The sequence below is a fragment of the Rattus rattus genome, chromosome 4 (genome assembly GCF_011064425.1).
Source record: "Rattus rattus isolate New Zealand chromosome 4, Rrattus_CSIRO_v1, whole genome shotgun sequence".
NCBI lineage: Eukaryota > Metazoa > Chordata > Mammalia > Rodentia > Muridae > Rattus > Rattus rattus.
The window spans coordinates 32,212,783-32,230,570 of record NC_046157.1 but is presented as its reverse complement, the minus strand read 5'-3'; positions in this window follow the sequence as shown (position 1 = coordinate 32,230,570).

The window sequence follows — 17,788 nt, the reverse complement described above, 5'->3', positions numbered from 1 at the left end:
ATTTCATTTTAATGAGAGTTATTCATGGAATCGATTATTCATTTTTCTAAGATTTTTACAGGGAAAGTCATAGCAAAACACATTCTAAATTTTAAATGAAAGAATTTATGGCTAGATAGTTTTATTTGAGGCCCCATTTTTGACCTATGGCTAATTATATTGCTTCACTTTATAATTATCTCACACCCATAAAAAATGCTATACTTGGCAGTGCCAAGCATCTGAACTCAAAGACTCCTCCAATATTAAAATTTAATGATGTAAACTTTCTGTTAAGCTATGCCACAGATTTTAAACTTCTAAAAGTATTTTTAGTATTCAATTTATCTACTTTCCTCATCTGATTTCTTCTCCATCCGTACCTTTAGCATCTACCTCAGTCTCCACTGTAGTCTTCCACCCCCATTATCTACCCTCATGCCCCTTTAATGAAGAATTTTCCTTACATTATTATGAAGTAGACAGAATCATCCAATATTTAGGATTTAACGGACCTCTATACTTGCTGTCCCATTTAATCACAAAGACTGAACAATAAATGTACACTGGTGTTGGAACTGTGTAGAGTAACTTGAAGGGCATTTGCTGAGGGGACTAAGTGGAAGATAGAAAGACAGATACTGCACAATTTCAGCTGTATGTTGAATCTTAAAACAGTGCTGAAGAGATGGTTCAATGGTTAAGGGCACTAATTGCTCTTCCAGAGGTCCTGAGTTCAGTTCCCAGCAACCACATGGTGGCTCACAACCATCTGTAATGGGATCCAATGCCCCCTTCCGGTGTGTCCGAAGACAGCTAAAGTAGAGTTATTACATAAAACAAATAAATAGGTTTTTAAAACAACAACAACAAAGCCAGTCAAGTAGATGGAAGCAACAAAGTGGACTGGTGGTTACCCAAGCAGAGAAGGAATGAAATGGGTAGACATGAAGCAATGTGTTCAAACTTTTATTTGTGTAGAGGAATAAATCTAGAAATCCAGCAAACAGTTGAAGTACTAATATTACAAGATTTGATTGTGTACTGTACTGGCTAGTTTTGTGTGTCAACTTGACACAAGCTGGGCTTATCACAGAAAAAGGAGCCTCAGTTGTAGAAATACCTTCATGAGATCCAGCTGTAAGTCATTTTCTCAATTAGTGATCAAGGGGGAGGACCCAGCCTATTGTGGATGGTGCCGTCCCTGGGCTGGTGGTCTTGGGTTCTATAAGAGAGCAAGCTGAGCAAGCCAGAGGAAGCAAGCCAGTAAGTAATATCCCTCCATGGCCTCTGCATCAGCTCCTGCTTCCTGACCTGCTTGAGTTCCAGTCCTGGCTTCCTTTGGTGATGAACAACAACATGGAAATAAGCTGAATAAACCCTTCCTTGGGTCATGTTTGCTTCTTGGTCATGTTTGTACAGGAATAGAGACGCTTACTAAGACACATACTAAGAATTTTTTGAAGCTGCAGCTTCTTGGTACTTTTACTTCAAAAAGTAAGTAACTGTGTGAAGAGATTGATACTTCATTATACTTCAATGGTATGGCTATAGTAATTTCACCATGTATATGTGTATAAAAACATAACTTTCTAACTTAAAATATATAATTAACTGATAATATACTTAACTTAAAATATATTATAATATATAATAATGCATCTATTTTACTTATTAAAGATAATTTTTCACAAAATAGTCATAAATATTATATGGCAATATATGTAGTGGTATTATGTAATATTATGGACTTTTTAAATTAAATATAGTATATATAATGTGGGAGTATGCATATGGCAGACTAATTATATAAGGTATGATATATAATACAAAATATTTATATAGAAAATATAGGTTCATTGTGCAATTTATCATCTCATTAAATATCTAATTATTTTCATAATATTTGCTGATTATTAATGTACTGGTGTTTTATTATTGTGTTTTGTCAACTTGGAATTTTAAAGCTTTATCTCAATTCTTAGAAAATACCTTAGAAGTCATTGACTAAACTTCTTGATTTTCTTGTGTGACTCCCTGAGTTTCTGTTTTATATGAAAACTGTATCACTGGGAGCCATTACCCAACTAATAGGCAATTACTCGCCTAATAATTATGTCCTACTTTTCTGACTGTGGAGATGCATCTTGAGTATCTCCTATTTCTGAAGATTCCTGAACCTAATATTTTCTAACTTTTATGAGTCTTCCTTCTCCCTTCAAGAAAGAATGTTAATACTTGGGGGGAGGATACACACCAACACTTTCTGCAGTTCTTATAGTTTTCCTTCCTCACTTTTCAATATATTATTTCTCCTTGTAGACAAGTCGATGTTGATTTCCAGTTATTTTCTCTCACCTATGAATATGTGTACATCTGAAGTACCACAATATTAGGTACTTTTGTTAATAAATACTGATCAATGGGAAAAAACAAACTAACATGTTTTCTTTCAAAAATGAGACTCATAGAAGTAGGAATATAGTGGTCTAGCATAAAATATTTAAAAATCATTTAGCTGTCATATTTTACCCATTTAAAAAATGTTGCTTTCCACCAGGACCTATGATCTCCTTAATGAAAGTTTTTGCCTTGGCTTACAGTACCAGATGTGTTTTCTTTCCTGCAGAGTGGATTTTGAATCCAAATAAAAAATAGTCAGTTTAGCTATAACAGGTGTGTCACTATTGCTTAAGTAGCCACATCTTGCTTGACATGTTAAGAGCATAGTATGCAAGATCCACAGAATAAGTCTGTTGCCAATTTTCCTTAAGCATCCTATGTGGGACCTAAATTATTAGGAAAGCTAGTCATCATTGAAGGAGTTTTCTCATCAGTCCAAATCTGATTTCTGCAAGTCTTACAGTTTACAATATGTGATATCGTTAGCAAGAGCATCTTAATTTTTAATTCTGGAATGCTCCCCAAAGCAATTATACTAGCCTTGTAGGTTTTGAAACTTTAGGGGCTACTCTAGTTTAGAATTCACAAGGATGTGGACTGGCTAATTTTATATCGATTTGACAGACAGAGTTGGAAAAGGGAACCTAAATTGAGAAAGTTTCTACACTAGATTGGCCTGTGGGTATTCCTACAGTGCATTTCCTTGGTTGATGGTTGATGTGGGAGAACTGACCTCACTGTGGACATTGTTACACTGAGGTGATATCCTGTGGGTTATAAGAAACCAGGATGAGTAAGGCATGCAGAGCAATCCAGTACCATGTCTCCAAGGCTTCTTCACCCAGTTTCTGCCTTAAGTTCCTACTCTGACTTCCCTGAATGAGGTAGTACAAACTGTATAATGAAGTAAACTTCTCCCCAGTTGCTTTTAGTCATGGAGTTTTATCACAGCAATGGAAACCTTTAACTAAAACAAACTATATCACACCCATGCTGCTGGGATTTTCTCCAATAATCTTATGTCTCCTAAACATATCTTTTTCCACCCATGAAATTATTTTCATTCAAAGTCTTTAGCTTTTATTTTTACCACCCTATGAGACTGTTTTCAAACTTTGGATAGAAAGGTCCTTGAACAGTATAATGAAGCATTTTATAAAAGGTGGACAGTGTCTCTGGAGGCTTACTTGTGTCCACTCTAAATAAGTATCACTGTGTCATGGGATCAAGTGTCTGTAACAAGAAATAAAAAGTGAAGAGGGGAAAACATTACCAAGTTTAATATTGTAGTGAAATATGCCATTAATGGCTCATAGGCACTACCCCATCTAGTTTCCATAATCAACAGCTACTGTCCATGAGCCATCTGCTCCCCTTTGATATGTCACTACGGTTGCTGTGGCACTGCCCTGCATTTCTTCACTCTCTATAGTACTCTATTAAAGTGGGCCTATACTGTTCCACCTGATTAAAGGACAAGGAGGACTAAGGTTATGTTCTGCCTGCCAGGTCTGCTTCTAGAACTGCCTCCTAGGATTTGATGGAAGGTAGCTAATGTGTGGTGATTACCTGTCCATCAATCATTCTTAGATGCTAAAAGGAATATGGACTAGGAAAAAAATATCTGCCACAAGTATGCATACTCCATTTCAGGGAAGAAATAGGCATGTACTCTGGGGTAATGATTACTAATCCCTAAAACAAACTAATTCCTTTCCATCCACACAATTTTATCATTATCTTCCATGTACAGTTGCTCAAGCTTTAATAATATGTTCCAGATATTAACTAACATAGCAACTGTCTCTTCATTAATATGTTGTCTAGGAACACAAGCTCAATCAAAACCTTGCCACCATTGCTCTCAACTGATTGAACAAGTCTTTCTAAGTGATTTGGCTTTCTCTTATGCACCTTTGGTTTTAGCCCTTTATAAACCTGATGTACATGTTGATCTATGTCATACAAAACTGTCAGAAATTTCTCCTACCAGATTAAGGCCATGCCCAATGATTTGGCTCAGCAAAGCCACTGACCCTGTCTGTGTGACAAATTATGCTATTTTCTTCCCTCTGTATTAAAGACTGGGCCTTAGGAGTATCTTCTATAATGTCTGCCTTCATCTTCCTCCATGTTCACTATTTGAGTCTTCCCAAAGCTTTACATTTTTGCATCCCAGGAAGGGCTCCACAGCATAGTTCTAACCTGAATTTACTCCTTCTTGCCTCTTGTAATTTAGTAAGCCTGATAAGTCTCTTTAACTTGATGAATCTTATGAACTGACACCTCCTTCAAGATGGGGATATTTTAATTCAAAGAAAATAGAATAGCAAAACCTGGTGATAATAAACTTACAGTGTTAATTATATTTTTTTCCTAGTGTCTGGAATCCTCTTTAGTTTTCCTTGTGGAGAGGGTGATGTTGATTTCTGATTCTTTGCTTTCATTTATTGATAAGCCACTGGGAAAGACTCAATTGGCTGCTTTACCTAGAATAATTCCATGGAGTCTTGCATGAGGAGGAATCTACATGCAGAAGCAGAAAGCATAGAAAATGAGAGGGAGTGAGGGTGGAGGATCAGCTATGTAGACGAGTAATAGTTTTTGCTTTCAGTCTTCATGAGGCTTAAGCATATTTAGCAGTCAGCTTCTAAAATAATCTCTTAGAGGACTCTCTAGGCAGAGAAAACAATTAGAAGTAACATGAAGCTAGGGGATGTTCATAATAGCCTGTTCTTGGGGTTCTCTTATTCCAAGTAAAACTGAGACAATTTATCAAGAGATGTTATGCAAATGACCCTCTAGGGACCAAAACTCATTACTTTCACTTTTTCAGGTACTTTTTTTCCAAAGGTATTCTCTTAATTTTGGAGTGTGCTTTCCTAATGTTATTATGAATATATTGAGGGCACTGTCCATGTATCACAATCTAGGATTGTGTTAGTACACAATCCTAGAGAAAGTACCATGGTACTCCTACACTGAGATGTTGACATGTTCCTACTTTAAAACAGAGTTTCTAAGAAAGCACATGATTGATATGTGACCCGCCCACCTGATTTTAGCAATGGAAAAGATATTAAAACTTTGACTTTCAACAATCATTTAATATTCCATTGAGATCACTAGGGGTATTGTGTGTAAATCATTGTAGGGGTATTTTGGCACATCATTGTCTAGACTTTATGATGACTAACTCTATTCATTCCTACAGAAAAGATTCAGCAAAAAGGAGAATGGGTTCACTATGAGTTTGTGTTTCTTCTTCACTCAAATCCCACCTTAGAAGCCGGATACTTACTCTCCTAGCCTAGCTCCATATCCCCAAAGCACCTTATATCCGTACTTGATGATCTTGTGTTTACAAGGATTTAGTGTATTTAAGTTACTTTTGAAGAGGTATAACATGGTGGGAATTGAAAGTATGGGGACTAGGAGTAGAAAACTGACCTCATTTATAAGCTGAATTTGAGGCTTCACAATACTGTAAGACCCTACTTTTTTTAAAGGGAATAAAAGGAAGAAAGTGATCTGGTGTGTGCATGTGTGTGCATGTGTGTATGTGTGTGTGTGTGTGTGTGTGTGTGTGTATAAACATATATAATCTCTCTATATAAAATCTCCATATATAGATTTGTCAATCTATGTGTGTATATATATTGAGAATGTATATTCCTTAAATATAATCCTATATACATTAATATATATAATCATATATAATGCATATATATACATTCAATACATATACACATACAAACATGTACATGCACATATATGTATAAATTCTTATATTTTTGGTTGTGAGCCTAGCCTTTAATGGCTGAGCCATCTCTCCAGTCCTATGTATACATTCTTAATTTTCAGAGTACTTGTTTGTCATATACTAGGTCTCCAGTTCAACCTCAGTATCACATTAAACCAGGTGCGGTGTCACATGTTGTTGTAGTCCCAGTACTCAGGAGGCAGAGTCAGGCATTAAAGATCATTTTTAACTATACAACTACACAGCAAATTGCAGACCAGCCTGGGATATAAGGAGGATGTTTCTTAATAATAATAACAACAACAACAACAACAAGTTTTAGGAAATCAAGTTGCTGGTCACCATGGGATACAGGAGAATGTTTCTCAAAAATAGTTCATTTTTTGGAAGTCAGTTGGGAGTTGGAGATTGATATACCCCCTGCTTCTTCACTTAGAATATGACATGACCCTTCAAATGTTACCCATGCTGTCTGCTTTTAGAAATATCTTGCTTATTGCATCAGAGACACCTGCGTTTAAATTCTTATAGGTTGCCTACATGAATGGGAAAACAAATCAAAAGCAAAATAACATTTTACTGTGGAAGTATCAAATACCACAAGTCAGTATATTATAATCACCAAAAAGGCAATAGAGAATTCAAGCAGACTATAGTAGGTCAGGCCAACCTGAGAAATCTGTCATTTAGAGAACTTGGTCGGGAAGAAAACATGTGTGGCCAGAAAGTAAACCCTTATTGTCTGATAATAAGCAGACTTACTAATAAAAGTGATCGTTATGAAGACCAAATACATGGGAAACTGAAGAAGGAATATCACGAGTTCAAACTAGCATGAGTTACTTAATGGAACTCTTACTCAAAATTAAACAAACAAACAAAACCCAAAAGTCCAAACAAACAACCCCCCCGCAGTACACTATGAATTTCTTTTGTCAACATTTGTACTGTGCGTTGCATGTACTTATCACAACCAATCACCCTGTAGATGTTTAGGACAGAATATTGCTTGAGGATACTCACTCGTATTTATACCATCGCATAAGTCCACCTTCACTGTTGATTCTATCAATGAGTGTATTCAAAGGTCAGTTTGTGGAACTAAAACTATAAGCTAACACTTGTTACTTAGCAACAGTGAATGGTCTTTTTTCTTGACTTTTGAATTTCTGTTCTATTTGGAAGTTTTGCATTGTGATAATTAGAGGCATCAATGGAGTCATTAAAAGTTTTTTAATGGGCACTGGCTCAGCAGTTTAAGTTCTTGCCTCACAAACAAGGGGACCAGAGTTTGGAGCCCCAGAGACTAACTAGTAATGTCTCCCTATTGAGACTAACTACATCATCAAATTCTGGGTTTGCTTGAGACTGAGTTTACAAAGAATAGGAAGGAAAAGCAATCCATCAAGGAGATGGATTTGGTCAAATCCAAGCCTTCATATGCATACACACACACACACACACACACACACACACACACGCATATATGCACTTGTGCACATGTACACACAGGTGCTTTCATATATATACAAAGGGGCATACATACATAGAATACACATACACACGAAAAAAGGAAAGAACATTTTAACAAGAAATTTTGACTTAAAATGTTACAGTCTTAATAGAATATTGATTTATCCATTGGAGGCAAATTGCACAGAGGACATTTGTGTATGTTTCATAAGCACACTCCTGTGGTCTAATTAAGGCCAGAAGGGAAAGAGTTCTTATTCAGTCTTTTTGTTCTCATTTTCAGTAATTATTTTTACCTTTAGCCTAGACTACAATGCTAGACAGGTAGAGGCTCATTAGGTTCTAGCTTGTGGAATTTAGTTTTTTGGTTACAAAGTTTTAATTGTTTAGGTTCAAAGTACACAGACATATTTTCAGTCCCTTTATGATTAAGTAGAGAGAATAAAATTGATGGAGAAAATGATGGTCTCTGATGTGTGACTTACAGGTCTCTATAACAAATAGGAGAGCAATTAGTACAATATTATTTCTGTGTTATGAATTGTCATCTAAAAGATTCAAGTATTATAAAATGACAAAAAAATTGAAATGCTACTAAAATCTGAGTAAGGTTAAAGAGAGAAAATAAGGATTGACAATTGTGTTGGTTTCTGATAGAAATTTTGCTGAAGAGTATATTTTTACTGAATATTAAAAGCATAGTATATGATATTAAGCTTGGAAAATATTATAGTTTTGAAGCTTGTTTTCAAGTGTGTAATACACTGTCACATGCCTCTGTTTTCTGTAGAATTTTATTACATTTCATGCCAACATTATTGCTGAGAGCTCTCTAACACCTCTAACTTTCTCTTAACTCAAGATAGGGTGATCCATTATTACTATTTAAACAGAGTGTGCTATGATTATTATTGACATATTTTAACAGCTTCAGAATCTGAATTTGCAGAAAGCAGGAGCCACGATCCATTCATCTTTTAATTCCCAGAACTTACCATAATATGTGCTCAATCAATATTTGAAAAGATAACATGATTTTTCTAAGCATAACAAAAATATTTATAACCTAACTCAAAAGTGTGAATCACGTTAATCATGGCTAATTACATGACTATTGTACCTCAGTTTAATGACAAGACTGTATTGAGAATTTATTATGGCTTTGTACACATTAATGTTTGAAAGACCAACTTTTTTTTATATTTCTTAAATTAGCTTTCACAGGTGAATTGGTCCTGAGAAACAAAATCAATTCTGTGCATTATTAGGAGTCTACATCATTAGAGACCTCTGAACATTTCTTTCTGTACAGACACTATGTGCTCATTTGAATCCATGCCTGAAGTATTCTGGAGTATTCAGAGATATGTAGCCCACTTTTAAACCATGTTAATCCATGTCTTCCGGTGCTGTTTTTGTTGTTTTTGTTGTCATTGTTGCTGTTGTTGTTGATTGATGCATTTTGTTTTGTTAAGACAGGCTTTCACTATGTAGTCCTGATTCTCTTGGATCTCACTTTACCACACTGAACTGAATGCTGGGATTAAAGTCCTTGCCACAATACACAGATAAATATTTTTTATAACTACCTTTTACTCTTTCCCTTTTCTTAGAAGAGACTATTGGTCCGGGCTGAACATTAACAAGACACCGACATATTCTAAAATACTTGAAATCCTTACAGTACCTATAATCATATAAATAGAGACTTTAAGATGAAATGAAGGAATATAACAAAAGACTTCAGTATTTAATAAATAACCCATCACAAACCAGGAAGAAAAATCCTGTTTAATAAATTAATAATAAAATATGTATAATTTTGTATAAGCAAAATCCCATCTCACATTTTCTGAATGATGTATTTCAAGCAGTAGATAAATAAAAAAAGCTTTAGGTACTAAAATTATGAACATTTATCTGTAAAATGTGGACTTTCCTTTGTACACATGTACATGTTTGCATATTTGTGTGGTGTGTATTTGTATATGTTTGTGTTGGTGTGTGCATATGTATGTAGTTGCTTATGCACATGTGTATGAAACAATACCAGTGTCTTCTCAATTGCTTACCTTAGCTTTTGAGATAGAACTTCAGATCGAACCTGAAAATCTTCATTGATTTTCTCTCTGAAATTCAGTTCCAAATATCTGCTTATCTCTGAGTTCTAGTGCTTGGTGTCCAGATGTCTATAAGTGTTAGGAATCCAAACTCAGGTTCTGATGCTTGAACAACAAGTATTTTACTTACCAAACCATATGTCTAGCCTCTAGAAATTGATTTTTAAATGTTGTAAGTAAAGGGGAAAATCAGTAAATAATTTCATGATTTAGCTTTATACAAACTTCTAAATATCTGTTATAAACAAACTGTGTCAAAGTTGCAGGTTACTGTATATCATACTGGAGAAGTGACCGTGGCAAGAACCTAAGGCAATTGGTCAAATTGGTCAAATCACAACTATAGTCAAGAGCAGGAGGCAAAGAGCCAATGCATTCATGCTGGTTGTCCATCAAGGACACACTAATATTTCTCAAATAACGCTACTCCCTAACAACTAAGCATCAAAATATATGAGACTATGGGGACATTCTTAATAAAATCACTATACTGGTGTGAACCTTGTTTCATCCACTTCTATGTAATTCAGAAAACCCTATCCAGGGAATGTCATCCACAGTTGGGGGGGCTTTCCATCACAAATAACCTAATTAGGTTACCCCTACCTACACACACACACACACACACACACACACACACAAACACACACATACACACACACACACACACAAATATGCTTACTTGTCAACCTGAATCAGACAATCCTTCACTAAAATTCTCTTAATACATGTTTTCAGAGAGTGTTAAGTTGACAAAAATGTCACATAGAAATTATCAATGAAAGTGAAACAGAAACAACAAACTGAGATAGTTAGGTAATAAATGAAAGAAGAAGCATAGTTCTTTGTTGCTTTAAAGAGAGGACACTAGCTATATAGACCTGAGCAGGTTTCTTCACCCCTCTGGCCTCAGTGTCCTAATGTAGAACAGAGACCATGGAGTGTCTGTTTACCTATTTGCTATAGAGAGTATAGTAAATATGTGTAATTGATGTAAATCAAAGAGATGATAACTGGCTTACACTAATAAATAGTAAACCGTATAAGACCTCATTACTCATTATATAACCTCATTAGATCACTAAATAACTGATAATTTATATTAAAAATTTTAGAGATAAAGCATTGAAATCTTGGATAACCAAAATAAAAATGAAATTTGCAGATTTATGTATGTGATTCATGATGTCACCCTACATTCCCTTAATGATGTTTCTTTTTTTTATTCTTTCGTGATTTTTTTTTATTTAAAAAATTTCTTGACAATCTAATACTTTTATTCTTCCAGATAATTCTAGACTCACATCAGAGGGAATTAATCTGTAAATGACATAGGGAGAGCCATTGCCTTTGTAGCGTATGTTTGCCTGTGTGCAGACATGACACGCATGCCTCTGGTGTTCACACTCCAGGCCTCACAGTCTCTCATGCCTTCTACATGTGCCACCCCCTTAGTGGTGCTTCTTAATCTCTCATCTGAGCATTCTCATTCCTCAATAACAAAAGAAAAATCATGGAAACAATCTAAGACATATCCAAGCTCCCAGTTCAGAGCTTGGCAAAGAGAATGCATTAAATAATTGTTCGTATGCTTATTTCAATTACTATGCTTTCTGTAAAACCAGGTGCTAAGATAAACTACCCCCTTCTTTTTTAGTATATAATGACCTACAATGCTCACTATGAGCTCTGGGCTAAGAACATTGCCCTGGAGGATATTTGTCAAAATCCTGTTTCTAAAATGAGAGTGGTCATAACAATTGCCCAGGGACTCCTTAAAAAAAATAAGAAGGTTGTCTCCATCTTCAACCCAAGCTGGGTATATTCAGGTTCAATTTTTCCAGGATAATGACTTCGCATTTATTTACTTACAAAGTTTCAAAAGAAGAAAGTCCCATGTTATAGATGCCATTAGTATATATTTCCCAAATACTCAGTTAAGGTTTCTTATTATATAGACAGACCTATTTTAAAACAATTCTTTCAGTTCATTTCTACTCTTTGATAAGCAAAGACCTATTTTTGAATACTCTTCATGATGCTTGATTGAGAGTTTAATATTTATCTAGTGGTAGTTCTGCAAAGGAGAATCTAGAGCAAAGATCTTTGTTTTCAAGCATGGAAAACTTTAGGCATGCATAGTAAAATAATTTATGAAAAGTGGATGTGTTGATATGTCAATATTTAATTTTCCATGTATGTAAGATTTGATATCAGTGAAGGTTTCTTTTAAATACCAATCAATACAATCTAAAATCACCTGGACATGGAGTTAGAATGAAGAATTGTCTAGATCTGGATAATATGTGAGCATGTCTGTGAGAGATAACACTGATTGTACTAATTGCGGCAGGAGCACACTGACTGGTTGGTATCACTGCCTAGCTTGGAGATCCTGAACTTGTAAAAATGGAAAAATAGATGTAAGCCAAAGAGTGCATGTAGTCTCTCTACTTTTGACTATGAATATAACCAGCTCTTTAAAGTCTGTGCAGTGATGAATTGTAACCTCAGGTACAAAGCAAATTAACCCTTTTCCCTTAAGTTGTTCTTGTCGAAGTACTTAATATAGTAACAGGAAGCACAATTAAGACAGTATCCACTACTTGTAGACCAAGAACTGTACATGTTTCAGTTTTACATTACTCCTGACAAGAGGTAATCCATGAGGTTTAAAGTGCTGGAAACTCTCAGTTGTTGCTATAAAATTACATGAAAAAATAATGTCTTTTATCCCACACTAGATCTGGAACCATAGTGGCCCAAGATATCCGGTAGATATCTTCATCTCAGTCTGCAAAGCTTCTCACTCGCTTTTCTCTATCCCAGATCACACTGCCAATGGCTTTTCTCTGAGCCTGGCAACAGTCTCTCTACCCATCTAGCTCCCAAGGCAGGTTGCCACCATGCCAGACATACACATGTCTCCAGCCATCACACACTCTCTTGAACTTAAATCGCCACATGAAAGAACACACAACACAATAACCTTTGATCCACTTGATAATGTATAAGTTGCTCATCTAGACATACAAAGTCCTGTACAAATCCATCCCTTAAGAAAATTCATAACAACCTGTAAATGTGCAGAGAGGAATCTTAACATCCACCTCTATGTTCTCTCAGCTACTTCTCTCCTTCTCCCGATACAGTCTCCCCTCTAAAAGCATTTCTCCCGCCCATCCTTCCTCATTGTCCAATGACAGACCTTGGTCTATCTTGTAGCTGCCTTCGCCCAAGAAATGACATCATCACACACTCAATAGTGCCTTTATTTTGTTTAATTTTTTCATTTTAATAAATGTTCATAAAAAGATAATTTATATCATTTTCTGTCTTTCATTTCCACTCTCCAGCCACTCAGAAGTCCATTCCCTCAAATTTTTGTCATGTTATGTTCCTATGTGTATGTGTGTTTGTGTGTGAGTGCCTTATCTCTGCTTATTATTGTAACACATGTGTGTAGCTGTATTTATATACATACATATGTACATGTACAAATATACAATTAAAAACTTTTTTCTGTTGATATTCATAAGGGAAATTGATTTTAATTTTTCTTTCCTTGCTGCATCTCTGTGTGGTTTAGGAATAAGCAAAATTGTGGCTTCATAGAAGAAATTTGGTAGTGATCCTTCTGCTTCTCTTTTGTGGAATAGTTTGAACAGTATTGTTATGAGGTCATCTATAAAGGTCTGAGAGAATTCTGCACTAAACCTGTCTGGTCCTGGGCTCTTATTGGCTGGGATAGTTTTAATAACTGCTTCTATTTCTTTAGGAGATAGGAGGTTGCTTAGATGGTTTATCTGATTGTGATTTAGCTTTGTGATATCTGTCTAGAAAATTGTTCTTTTCATTCAGATTTTTCAGTTTTGTTGAATATAGGCTTTGTAATAGGATCTGATGATTTTTTTGAATTTCCTCAAATTCTGTTGTTTCCCTTTTCAATTTTGATTTTGTTAATGTGGATACACTTTCTGTGGCCTCTAATTAGTCTGGTTAAGGGTTTATCTATCTTGTGGATTTTCTCAAATAACCAGCTCTCAGTTTTGTTGATTCTTTGTATAGTCCTTTTTCTATCTACTCGGTTGATTTCTTGCAAACCAAATCCAAGAACAAATCAAAATGACCATCTATCATGAGTATGTAGGCTTCATCCCAGGGATGCAGGGATGGTTCAATATACGGAAATCCATCGACGTAATCTACTATGTAAACAAACTCAAAGGGGGAAAAACTCATGATCATTTCATTAGATACTGAAAAAGCATGTGACAAAATTCAACACCCCTTTGTGATAAAAGTCTTGGAAAGATCATGAATTCAAAGCCCATACCTAAATATAGTAAAGGCAATATACAGCAAACCAGTAGCCAACATTAAACTAAATGGAGAGAAACTTGAAGCAATCCCACTAAATCAGCGACTAGATGAGGCTGCCCACTCACTCCCTATTTATTCAATATAGTACTTGAAGTTCTAACCACAGCAATCAGACAACAAAAGGAGGTCATAGGAGGAAATACAGAGACAAAGTTTGGAACAGAGACTGAAGAAATGGCCATTCAGGACATTCCCCACCTGGGTATACAGCATATATATATATATATATATATATATATATATACACACACATACATATACAGTCACCAAAACTAGATAATAATGATGAAGCCAAGAAGTGCATGCTGACACGAGTCTGATATAGCTGTCTCCTGAGAGGCTCAGCCAGAGCATGTCATATACAGAGATAAATGCTAGCAGTAAACCTTTGAGCTGAGAACAGGGACACCATTGGAGGAATTAGAGAATGGATTGTAGGAGCAGAAGAGGCTTGCAACCCTATAAAAACAACAATACCAACCAATCAGAGCTTCCAGGGAGCTCTACCCACTACCCAAATACTACACAAGGACAGATCCATGTCTCCTGCTGCATATGCAACAGGGGATGGCCTTGTTGGGCACTGGATCCCCCAGTGCAGGAAAATATCAGTAGGGTTGGAAGGGGGGTTGTTGGGGAGGAGAACACCCTTATAGAAGTAGGTGGACAGGGCATGGGATAGGGGGTTTCCAGAGGGGAAACCAGCAAAAAGGATAACATTTAAAATGTAAATAAATAAAATATCCCATAAATACACACACACATACACACACACACACATACATATATATACATATATATATATATATATATATATATATATATATATATAATTTGCTATTGCATTGAAATGACAATAGATTCTATTTGACCATGACCCCACTAGCCAGGGGATGTTGGCCAGTTTTCTATCAACTTGGAAAATCACATAGTCTCATAATTAGAATTCATTCTTGCTATCAACTGTGACAATTCCAATGGCTTCTCAGAAAAAAAAATCATTTGAACCCCAAATATTTCAAACATTATATATTTTCAGGTGACAAAACTTATCTCTACTTAATCCACAATCTCCTATGCTCTAGGAATCTCTGAGAACACCACCACTAGAAAACGTATCTAGGGCTGGGGATTTAGCTCAGTGGTAGAGCGCTTGCCTAGCAAGCGCAAGACCCTGGGTTCGGTCCCCAGCTCCGAAAAAAAAAAAAAAAAAGAAGAAGAAGAAAAAAGGAAACGTATCTAAAGGAGATCAAATTAAAGGCAGAGACAAAAATTCAAAGTGAGTTCTCATAGAACCAACTGTTTTGATCATCTCTGAGAATTATAAAGTTTCTCTGTGACAAAATATGACATTGTATTAAGAAATAAAAACTGCCTAGTGTGGTAGCAAATGTCTGTAATACCAGCACTCACAAGAAATAAGGACAGTGAATTTAAATCTAGGCTGAGCTAGAACAACTGCAAAACCAGACTCAAAATATAATGAAATCCTTCTGCAAATTCTTCAAAATTTCAAAGCTCAGTTCTAATGAGACTTGTTATATTGATCATAAATTCTTTCCATGTTCATTTTCCATTTATTACCCATATATTTATGTATATGTAAGTATACACACACATATACACACCTCTACCCAGATAACTAATATCCTAGTGTTTTATTTCATAATATCTGCTACAGAATAACATCTCACTGCTGTTATCATAATATTTATTTTTAACAAACACTGTTATGAATAAAAACCTTAGCTCGAATTAGTAAAAAATTTATAGTTCAGCAGTCATGGAACTGCACAACATACAGGTGTCTGCATGCATGTTTCATCTCAGAATATTTTACAGCACAGAGTGGATTTGGTGGAAAAAATTGTTTAAGGGCAAGCACAAAGACTCAGTTGGGAAAAACACCTGTTCCCAAGATTGTCCCACATGGCAGAAAGGAAGAACTAACACCTGAAAATTGTCCTCTGACCTCCATGAACATGCTGTGCCATGGTATTACATTTGTTTTCTCTCTGTCTTGCTATTTCATTGGTATATCTTCTGGATAAACATTTCTATTCAGGACATCACTTTCTGTGCCAGGTATTGAGCCAAATGCTCTTTGTCAAATGTAAAAAGGTGGCTTTTGCTCATCCAAGCACATTAATAACGAATCATTCGCTGAACACAAATAAGAACCCCAATGACTTCTGTTCATTCAAGATTGTGCCACAGAGACAACACAGCCTAGACATTTGAACCCTGAGAGGACTTATTATCTTAATTTCAAAATATCTAGTTGTAAAGTAGAAATTGAATATACACATTGTATAAATACGCATTGAATATATTCAATTCATATATATATATATATATGTATATATGTGTATATATATACTGGTTTTCCCAATCAAATTACTCAATGAATACCTTTTAAAATCCACAATCTATGTCATATTCTCAAGGTTTGCTCATCTTCTAAATACAAACATATTCCCTTTGGATAACAGTTCTCGTTTTATCACTCCCTAAGCCTTCACAAGCACCACTGTATTCCTCGCTTTTGATGACTTAAACTGTTTTAGATTTCATATCTAAGAACATACACTCTTTGTCTTCCTAGGTTTCACTTACCTCTTACCTCCTATGTCTTTCAATCCCATCTGTGTGGTCAAAGAACAGCAGTCTTACCATTTAGTCTACATACTATACTACTTAATTAACTTTATGTAACTAATATCCAAGTCACAAAAACTTATATATTGTATAGAATGCCACTTTTTTCAAATAAGTAAACCTGTAATGTGCAAAATGCATTAATACCTTTTGACACTGTGTTCCCATGATCTAGGCATCTCTTTTTCTAATGCATTATAGTCCATGTTTTTTGCACACAAACCACAGTTGTTGCTATCACATCTATTGGAGTCCTCTGAGAAGAACACCTCAATGAGGAATTGTCAAGATCAAAGTGACCCCTATCCCCTCAACAGGTGGTCAGGCGCTGTATGAAAAAGTACTAAGAAAGAGCCTGTGAAGAAACAAGCTAGCAAGGAATATTCCTCTATGGTTTCTGCCTCCATATTCCTTCTGGAGTTCTGCCCTGCCCTGGCTTCTCCCTCAATGACGTAATGTAACTTGTAAGGATAACCCAAACAAGCCCTTTTCTTCCCTGAGCTCTATTTGGTCAAAATATTTCATGATAGCAATGAAATGAAAAGTAACCTCCAAACGACACTACATTCCCAGCAAATGCTGTAATGGTTCTGCTTCCTCCATAATGTATTAATGATATAATTGTTATCAATTATCTCCTATTCAATAGCTTTACTAATATATGGGAGTTAGTATCTCAATTTATCTAATTTTTCATTTCTCTGATGATTAATGATGCTGTACAACATTGGCTATTTTACATGTCTTCTTTAGATATTTCTTTACTCAAATTCTTTGACCATTTTTTTTAAATCATGCAATTTGCTTCTTGTTTAGTTAGGTGAACTTTTATCTATCTTGATATTAAGTTTATATCAGCTAATTTTGGACAGTTTGTCCAATAGTATGTTAAGATTCATTTACAATTGCAGGTTTCTTTCATTCTTGGGCAAATGTGTTTTAGTTGTTATGGTCTACTAGTTTGATTGGGATGGCTATTATTTCATTTTTACTGTAGTATCTTGCTAAA